Below are 8,547 nucleotides of genomic sequence, written 5' to 3'. Positions count from 1 at the left end.
CAGAGGAATCTCCAGAGGATCAGAGTGAATCTGGACTGGGACAGAGGAAAGCTGTCCTTCTCTGATCTGGATACTAACACACACATACTCACCTTCAAATACACCTTCACTGATAAGATGTTTCCACTCTTCACCACTACTAACACCTTAAAGATTGAACCGATGAAGATCTCAGTGAACAAGCAGCAGCTCTGATGATCCAAATCAAACTTATTGATCAGATGATTGATTGGTTTTATGATTGATTATATGGTTTTCTGGTTTGGTGAATTTCTTATTGTCATTTTTAAACTCTGTTTTTAATCAGGAAATGAAATGATCTGATCATCTGGAGGATTTTTTTTACATATTTCTGTTTCCACTGAAATATTTTGAAGGTTTTTATTTATCACTCGATGTAAATAAATGATAAAGGTAACAAAATAATTTACCATGTCGGAGCGTAGTTGTGCAGTGTTAAAAAAATAAAGAAAGAAAGAGAGAAAAATAACTTTCAACTCTAGGGAAAGCTAAAACTTAAATATGAGTAGTCTCAGTAAGGTCTGTTTAAGTGTCACATATTCTTAAGAAATAAATTTACAAATGAGAAACTTTTACTGACATGTTTCACACTAGCGAGTGTTACAGAGAAAAATGTATGAGTTTCAAATGTGTTTATACCGGCGTTTACTATTTTGGAGAAAGCATGAAGCTCTGGAAGATCAGTGTTGATTCAGCAGCAGGAAAAAAAATTGAACGAAAGTAGCATTTACAATGATGCGAGGATAAATTTAGGAAAATTCTGGACAAATTCTTTAACCAAGGAAAGTTAAAAGTCTAATTTGAATAACCTCCCGTTGGCCTGCTTACAAACAGTCACATATTCTTAAGAAGTACATGTACAAATGAAAACATTTACTGAAATGTATCACACTAGTGAGTGTTACAGAAAAATCTATGAGTTTCAAATGTGTTTAAAGCGTGTGTTGCTCACAGATAACTGAAGGTAATCACTCTTTAGACAAAGAGCGATAAACTGAGAAAAACAAAAACCAGATGTCGCTCTGGTTTGCCCCCTCATGAACCAGCGGGGTTCATGAGGGTCTTGCTCTGAATTCCCCCGAGGTGGCTAATTTGTCATTCTGTCTGCATCCAGCAAAGTTCGCACCTACTTGCAAGCAAGCAAGCCTCTGCGTATCGCAGCTCGGACCTCCAATTCTATGCCTGGCTGAATAAAGACACAGAATCAGAAGCAACATCTCCATTCCAAATCTATTTCAACTTCACTACATAATTATATACTTTTTTTTTTTTTTTACTTGGTTAAATAATTGTTGTTGTTGTTGGGTGCTGTATTACTCTTAAAAAGAAAGTCAGATATACGACATTTTCTGAATTCAGCAGAGAGAAAACAGAAAAAACCTAACACAGAGACCATATGGATTTCACAGGCCGTACCCTATATTTGATCAACCCCCCACAGCTCAGACCACAGTTGTACGCCAGTCGCAGAATCAGAAGCAACATCTCCATTCCAAATCTAATTAAAACTTCAGTAGACATAGTATATAATTATATACATTTTTCTTGATTAAATAACTGTTGTTGTATTGGTATTACTCTTTAAAAAGATAAAAATCAATAGGAGGAGGAGGAGGGGAAGGAGAAGGGGGGGGAGGGAGGGGGGGGAATTAGGTCAAAGGGGACCTGTCAAAATGGGACTTGACGAGAACCTGTCCCTAATGTCTCTCTCCCAGTGATGCTCGTGTAGTTGAGAAATCAACTTATCCCTTAATTTCTTAGGCACCACCACTCGTAATCCCCACAGTAGACAATCATCTTCAACAGTGAGCTCAAAACGTCTCTGAAAATATGGCTTCAGCAACTCATCCTGTACATGTTTAGGCCAGCCAGTTAACACCAGCTGTTTCACCACCTTTAACACAGGATCTTTGTCTGTTTCTTTTGCAACCTCCTTTGCAGTGATAGGTAGCTCGTCAAGATAAGATACTTTGTAAATAGGGTTTGACACCACATCCACATTTGGTTTCATCGGTAACCTTGATAAAGCATCCGCATTACTGTGTTGCTCAGATCTTTTGTACTGAATCTCATATTTGTAGGCAGCTAGAATTAGAGCCCACCTTTGCAATCTAGCAGCAGCTAGTGTTGGTACACCTGTTTTTGGTCCCAAGATTTTTAGCAATGGTTTGTGGTCTGTTACCAAAATGAATTTCCTTCCATAAAGATAGTCATGGAACTTCATAACACCAAACACTAAACCAAGTGCTTCTTTTTCAATTTGTGAGTAGTTTTGTTCAGTCTTAGTTAGCATTCGTGATGCAAATGCAATCGGTCTTTTGCTTCCATCTTTCATTTGGTGACTGATTACAGCACCAACTCCATAAGGAGATGCATCGCATGCTAAAATAAGTGGTAACTCTGCATCAAAATGTACCAAGATTTTGTCAGATTGAAGAGCCTTCTTGGCATTCTCAAAAGCATTCTGACAACTTTCTGACCAACTCCAGTCTGCATCTTTGTGTAGCAGTGCTGACATTGGCTGGATCAGAGTCGATAAGTTTGGTATAAACTTCCCATAGTAGTTTAACAGAGCCAAGAATGACCTAAGTTCAGTTACATTTCTTGGAACTGGAGCCTTCTGAATAGCGGTTGTCTTTTCCTTCATAGGATGAATTCCAGTAGCATCAATGACATGTCCTAAATATGAAACACTGTCTTGCATGAATTCACATTTTTCTCTCCTTACCCTAAGGTTGTAGCTTTGGAGCCTCTTAAGGACCTCCTTTAAGTTACTCAGGTGGCTTTCTGCATCTTTACCAGTTATCAAAATATCATCAAGATAGCAGATAACACCATCCATGCCCTGAAGTACTTGATCCATTATTTTCTGGAAAATTGCAGGAGCACTTGCAACACCGTAGGGCAACCTGTTGTATTGATACAGCCCTTTGTGAGTGTTGATGGTCAGGTAGCACCTAGAGCTGTCCTCCAACTGGACTTGCTGGTAAGCCTGCGATAAGTCTAGTTTGGTAAATTTCTGACCTCCTGCTAATTTTGCAAATAGATCTTGCGTTTTTGGAAGTGGATATTGATCCACGTTTAACCATGGATTGATGGTGACTTTATAGTCTCCACATAGTCTCACACTGTCATCCTTTTTAGGTATGCACACTATTGGAGCAGCCCACTCACTGTAATTAGTGGGTGAAATAACTCCTTCTGCCTCCAATTTTGTCAGTTCCTTTTCAACAGCTCCTCTTAATGCATATGGAACATTTCTTGGTTTGTGGAACTTTGGCGTTGCTTCTGGAACAACATGTAACTTGGCTTTAATACCTTTCAACTTGCCTAGCTCAGGGTTGAACACTGATCCATACTGAGCGCAAATGTCTTCCACTGTTACTGGAGCCACTCTGTTCACCTGTGACCAGTCTAGCTTCAACTGGCTAATCCAGTCTCTACCCATCAAAGCAGGGCCTCTTCCTTTTACTACTAACAGTTCTAGTTTCTTAGTGGTCTCTTGACATTTCACTTTTGCCACAAATTTACCCATCAACTGTAATGACTCTTGACTGTACGTTTTAAGTACACAATTTGCTGAACTAAGTTTGACTGATTTAAATCTGCGCCTATACAGATTTTCAGATATCACTGACACTGCGGCACCAGTGTCTAGTTCCATCTTCACTCTTGAACCATTTACACTGACATACACATAGTAAGGCTTTACAATGTCATCATTACCTGTGTTCATTTCAAACAGACCAAATCTGGACTGTCCAATGTCAGATCTGGAACAGTGTCAGAGTTCGGTGCAGCTTCCGTCTTGCACTGAACCACATTACTGGCTGCTCTGTCTTCTCTGACTTGATGTGACAGGAATTGGTTGTCCTCGGATCTCTTTTTAACCCATGCTGGTTGCCTGGATCTGCATCCTGGGGCGCATCTTCAGGGGGGCTATGCAGACTGTGGACATCCTGCTGTTGAACGCAGACATCATGGCGCTGCTTGAGAGCGCTGGGTTGCCTCTTAAAATCCAGATGCATGGTTCCTTTGGTCGTACTCGAACAACCTTCTTTACGCGTGCAACAGGCTTTTGCGATGTGTCCCTTTTTCTTACACTCGTGGCACTCACTTTCTTTAAACCTGCAGTCATTCGGGTTATGATTTTTTCCACCGCAGCGATAACAGGGCTTACCGGCCACTGTATTTTTCTCAGCTTCACGGTATTTTGGTTTCACTCTTTTGTCCACTACATGAGCCTTGAAAGCTTTCTGTGCAAATTGCTGTGCACTGTCCTTGGTTACCTCAAAGGATAGCGCCATCTCTACAGCCAGCGGCAGCGTCAAGTCTTTGGTGTGCGCGGTGCTGAGTAGACGGTCTATCAGCTCGCTGCTCTTTACCCCACAGACAAATCTGTCACGCAGCTTCCTCTAAGAAAGTCCCGAATTTACATGTAGCTGCTACTTTTCGTAAACTAGCCACGTACTCACTGATTGTTTCATTGTCTTTTTGGTTTCTTCCGTGAAACTTGCACCTTTCTGCAATAAAGTTAGTCTTCGGTACGTAGTGCTTCTGCAGCAAACCCACCAGCTCCTTGTAGCTTTTCTCTGACGGTTTATCCGGAGCACACAGGTCCATCAGCAAGCTGTGGGATCTTTTTCCCACCACCGTGAGAAATACCGACTTAGTTTTCTCATCTTTAGTGTCCAAGTCGTTTGCCGCAAAATACTGCTCGAGACGCTCGCGGTAGTTGTCAAAACTTTCCTCACTTTCCTCGAAGTGAAAATCTTCTGGCTTTCCAAACGCCATCTTTGTAGCTCTGGTTCGGCGGTCCTTTCACTCACCCAAACGGTCGGCTTTTTAACGGTCCCGTTTTGCCTCTATGGAGCCGCAGCTTCTGCGCACTCTGTGCCTTCCAGCTTGAACAATCCCATCCTCGTCGCCAAAATTCTGTTGTGTATGGAACACTAGTTCAAAATAAATGATGTCCAAGCAGACGACTGGACCAAGCACATAGCAACATTTTATTTCCAAACGGGAACTCACTTCTTCTTCTGTAGTTACAGGTTCTCTAACCAGACTCTCAAAAACCACGAGAGCGCCACCTACAGAGTTTCATTAATTTCTGTGTCTGGAACACCACAAGTTTGAAACAGAAACCACATTCCCTCTAAACAAAAAAAGAACAATTGTTTAAATAAGACATTAGAGAAGGCAGAAAATGTGAGATAATTAACACCTTATTGTATCTGATTCTCATTAGAAAATAAATAATAAACCTGCTGATTAACAGAAAATCTTCCATAGGATCCTAGAAATACAGAAAAACAGGAAATAGTTCAGAGAGAAAAAAACTCAAAGAAAACATTCAGGATCATATGTGTCACCTACCTTCCACCAAACTACCGGTGTTGGAGAAATTGTGATATTGTTAATCAAATATTTGTTATTCTCATTGCTTTATTATGTGTCTTTCTTTTATGCTTTCATTTTAGTTAATCTCATTATATAATTAAGATTATTTCTGTATTGTTGATTAACTCTGATTCCTTTCTCCGAAGGCCTCACTGATAGAGAGCAGAGACGAAATGGCTTCCAGACCAGACGATGATCTCTGCTGTCCGGTCTGTCTGGACATATTCAAGGATCCTGTTCTTCTGTCATGCAGCCACAGCTTCTGTACGGAGTGTGTGCAGAAATCCTGGAGAGAGAAACCAGGAAGAGAGTGTCCAGTTTGTAAAAGGAGATCATTCATCAAAAATCCACCACGTAATCTGGCTCTGAAGAATCTGTGTGAGACTTTCTTACAGCGGAGACAGAAGAGAGCTTCAGAGGATCTCTGCAGTCTGCACTCTGAGAAACGCAAACTCTTCTGTCTGGACCATCAGCAGCCAGTGTGTGTCGTCTACAGAGACTCAGAAAACTACACCAGTCACAGATTCAGACCCATTGATGAAGCTGCTCAGCAACACAAGAAGAAGCTTCAGGAAACTCTGGAGCCTTTAAAGGAGAAGCTGGAGCTCAGGAAGAAAGTTCAGGAGGAGTTTGGTCAGACAGCAGAACACCTGAAGGTCCAGGCCCGACACACAGAGAGGCAGATTAGGGAGCAGTTTAAGCATCTTCATCAGTTTCTAGCAGAGGAAGAGGAGGCCAGGCTGGCTGCACTGAGGGAGGAAGAGGAGCAGAAGAGAGGGATGATGAAGGAGAAGATGGAGGCTCTGAGCAGAGAGATAGCAGCTCTTTCAGACACAGTCAGAGCCACAGAGGAGGAGCTGAGAGCTGAAGACGTCTCATTCCTGCACAACTACAAGGCTGCAGTGGAAAGAGTCCAGCGCTGCCCCCTGCTGGAGGATCCACAGCTGCCCTCAGGAGCTCTGATAGACCAGGCCAAACATCTGGCAACCTGGCCTTCAACATCTGGAGCAACATGGAGACAGTGGTGACCTACACTCCTCTGGTTCTGGATCCAAACACGGCTGGTTCAGAACTCCGTCTGTCTAAAGATCTGACCAGTTTGACTTTCAGAGAGGAACAGCAGCTTCCTGATAATCCAGAGAGATTTGATAAAGCCTGCTGTTCTGTTCTGAGTTCTGAGGGTTTTAACTCAGGGAACCACAGCTGGGATGTTGATGTTGGAGACACTAAAGCCTGGAGCCTTGGTGTGATAGAAGAGTCTGTTGAGAGGAAGGGAAGAATAGAGTCTGGATGGATGTTTTTATGGTTATATAAAGGTACATACTATGCATATTCTCCATCAGCTCCTTTCCATCGTCTCTCCATCCAGAAGAATCTCCAGAGGATCAGAGTGAATCTGGACTGGGACAGAGGAAAGCTGTCCTTCTCTGATCTGGATACTAACACACACATACTCACCTTCAAATACACCTTCACTGATAAGATGTTTCCATTCTTCACCACTACTAACCTTAAAGATTGAACCGATGAAGATCTCAGTGAACAAGCAGCAGCTCTGATGATCCAAATCAAAACTTATTGATCAGATGATTGATTGGTTTTATGATTGATTATATGGTTTTCTGGTTTGGTGAATTTCTTATTGTCATTTTTAAACTCTGTTTTTAATCAGGAAATGAAAGATGATCTGATCATCTGGAGGATTTTTTACATATTTCTGTTTCCACTGAAATATTTTGAAGGTTTATTATTTATCACTCGATGTAAATAAATTACTAGGTTTTTTGTTGAAAACTTGCTCTTTCAATTTTACTTGTGATGGATTATAAATGAAAACTATCACTTGTATCAACGTATCAATATATTTCCTTCTAGTTAAAGAATTACTGTTTATACAAATGTTGTAGATTATTAGTTGTTTCCAAACCTGAAGATTTTTCTTTTTTTTCTTGTTAATTTTGGAAAGAATTTCATGTAAACAAATATATCAGCTGGTTTATGGGATCAAATGTTCATGAATGTCTCTTGTTAACTTGAAACAGCAAAAATAAAACCTTTAAAATCAGATAACGTATCAAAGTTTCTTTTCATTGATGGCTTCAGATTAAACATGCATCAATAAATGATGCATTAATGTTTTCTCTCATCCTTTTGATAACAGAAGACTTGATTTTATTGGTCAGACTGGAGGAACGCCGCCCTCAAGCTTTTAAAGATGAAGTGATGTGAAGAAATCAAACAAGGCGTCTAAATGGATCCTGTGGGGAACAAAGACCAGCTGCTCCACAAAAAACTAAACATAAAGGAAGGATCTCAGGATTAGGACCAGAAATGCACCAGAAACCACGTTCAGAAACAGAAAGCTAAATGTTAACAAAATGAAATTAAGAAAGGCAGAACATTTGAGCGACTTACCATCTTATTGTATCCAATTTTCCATTAGAAAGTAATTATAAAACAAAGAAACCAATTAGAGGCACCAGAATAATGAGGTTTTGGCAACAGCTTCAGTTACAAACAAGTTTTTACTCTGAAGTCAAACTTTTATTTGAATTAAACTCTTAGATGAAGGGACCTGGTGTGTTTTTGAGACAGAAATATAATGTTCTGATTTTCTTCTATTATATCAAAGAACTTTGTATTTTCTGTCATCAGGAAAGATAATTTTCTTTCATCAAGGATTTAGATGGTTAAATTTCTCTGAGTTTTGTAGATTGAACATCACGTTTAAGTGAGTTTTTGAAGGGCCCTCTAGGTCAATGTCCATTGGCTGAGTTGTGTAGATGAAATATTAAAAATGTTTTATTTGCATTGTTATGGGACTTAATGTAGTTTTTGATTATTGATTGTGCACTTTGAAATGCCTTGCTGCTGAAAGATGCTATAAAATAAAATTTGATTTGATTTGATCAGAATTGTTTGGTGCTTGGAGGTGGACTAGACCAGCAGCTGCTCCAAAAGCATGAGGTGGACCACAGAGCAAGGCTTTCTGGGTACATACAACCAAAGCAAACAGGCTAGCTAGCATTAGCAGGAAAGTTATTATTTACCGAATACAAAAAGGAAATCCTGAAACTGCTTCTATTTTTGGAAGCCATTATTAAATTGATCAATGGAATCACTAAA

The 8,547-nt window shown here is 40.2% G+C and overlaps 1 pseudogene; it reads left to right on the top strand.

Annotated features, from left to right (window-relative positions):
* The first annotated feature begins 4,727 nt into the window (after positions 1 to 4,727).
* Positions 4,728 to 7,215, top strand: LOC129370171 (nuclear factor 7, brain-like; annotated as a pseudogene).
* The last annotated feature ends 1,332 nt before the right edge of the window (positions 7,216 to 8,547 follow it).

The sequence above is a fragment of the Poeciliopsis prolifica genome, unplaced genomic scaffold (genome assembly GCF_027474105.1).
Source record: "Poeciliopsis prolifica strain line A6 unplaced genomic scaffold, Auburn_PproV2 SCAFFOLD023, whole genome shotgun sequence".
Taxonomy (NCBI): Eukaryota; Metazoa; Chordata; class Actinopteri; order Cyprinodontiformes; family Poeciliidae; genus Poeciliopsis; species Poeciliopsis prolifica.
Note: the sequence above shows the minus strand (reverse complement) of the source record. Positions and strands in the feature narration are given on the sequence as shown.